Consider the following 1,152-nt stretch of genomic DNA (forward strand, 5'->3'; position numbering starts at 1 on the left):
GGGACTCCAGGATCATGACCTGAGCCGAAGGCAGTCGCTTAACCAACTGAGCCACCCAGGCACCCCACACCTATACATTTTATCTCTTTCATACAGTCTTTCCTTCATTTTTTTGTACCCAATAACTATAAGCTGATCTATGGCGAATTGAAAATGAGATAGCATATTTGTAAGAAAATAAATTCTAATTAACCAACTGTGGCTAAACATCTTAGAAATTAATTTTTGAAAGAATAAATGGTGATATGGATATGACTATATAGGATATGTAGAGAGAGATATTTCACCTGCTCAAATCTATGAAAGAATTTTTTGAGGCTTATATATGGAATAATTTGTGTTCTAAATTTTTTTTTTCTTAAAGATTTTATTTATTTATTTGAGAGAGAGAATGAGAGACAGAGAGCATGAGAGGGGGGAGGCTCAGAGGGAGAAGCAGACTCCCTGCCGAGCAGGGAGCCTGATGCGGGACTCGATCCCGGGACTCCAGGATCGTGACCTGAGCCGAAGGCAGTCGCCTAACCAACCGAGCCACCCAGGCGCCCTAGCCAATAGTCTATTCCTATCCTTGTTTTTGTTTGTTTGTTTGTTTGCCAAGGGTAACAGTATGTCTTTGAAGGTGCCACGTAAGACCACAACTGCTTTTCCCTTTTTTCTCTCCCCACTGCGTTCTTAATATATTTAAATAGCACTTTTGGCCTATCACAGCAATGTTGCAGCTGGAATCTGTCTCTCTAACTTCACATCCAGTTCGAGCTGCAGTTAACTTCATGAACTCAAAATCAAATGATAACACCTCACTTCCTTTTGTGTTGAGTTTTCTGTTACCCTCCAGTGGAAGAAATGAGGTGCAAGCCAGAAATATGAACTAGGTTAAATTTAGCCAAAGGTAATTCTTTTCCATTCATCCTTCTCCACATGTGAGGGGCTATTTGATGTGTTACTCTTGCTCTGTATTTTAAAACTTTATTAGCCATAAAAATTATTCTTTAATGTTTTACATTTATCGATTTATAAAATATGCATCAGAGCTTCATCTGAGGTAGATCGTCTCACACGTGGCACAGACATTTGTATATATTCACCTTGATCGTGTAGGTGAGCTGGCTCTTTTTTTTTTTTTCCTCTTCGTACGTCAAGTCACTTCAACAA

Source organism: Neomonachus schauinslandi, chromosome 8 (assembly GCF_002201575.2).
Source record: "Neomonachus schauinslandi chromosome 8, ASM220157v2, whole genome shotgun sequence".
NCBI classification, from domain to species: Eukaryota; Metazoa; Chordata; class Mammalia; order Carnivora; family Phocidae; genus Neomonachus; species Neomonachus schauinslandi.